Raw genomic sequence first — 581 nt, forward strand, 5'->3', positions numbered from 1 at the left:
CTGTCTGCGGAAGTGGCCCCTGCCGTAACAAATGCTGCTACATTGCCTGCGTAAGGGAGTTACGCCATTGGCAACCCTGCAGGACCGGGTCCGAGGCGCTACGCTGCGCAACTAACCCACTCCTGCCTGACAGCTACGCGAATTACGTACGCCAGCCCCCTTGTACGCAAACTGCGTATGCCAGCTCCACACCCGACTTTTCTGGGCCACGACATTTGCGCACCGTCTTTTCCTGAATAGCAACTCTTGTGCTAATACTCCCCGCCTCGTCCCTACGCCATTTGTGTACCATCCTTGCGCTTGCGCTCCCCCCTACCCCACCCCTTCCTCCGCAGCTTGCGCGCCTCAGCTGACTGTTATGCTCTTTGCGTAAGCCCCCCGGGGCGGAGGGGGATGCCCCCCTTCCCGGCCCACCCCCGCCCGTGACGCCCTCCGGGTCTTCCCAGGCCGTCTCGGCGGCTGTTAGCCCCCTGGGCCCTCGCTACGGCCCCCCCACCACCACCCATCCCAAGGAAAAGGACCTATTCACTAAGCTGGCCCTGGCTGCGTGGCAGGCTGCTACCAAAATAAAATAGTGCGCA

The sequence above is a fragment of the Alligator sinensis genome, unplaced genomic scaffold (genome assembly GCF_000455745.1).
Source record: "Alligator sinensis unplaced genomic scaffold, ASM45574v1 scaffold1488_1, whole genome shotgun sequence".
In the NCBI taxonomy this organism is placed as follows: domain Eukaryota; kingdom Metazoa; phylum Chordata; order Crocodylia; family Alligatoridae; genus Alligator; species Alligator sinensis.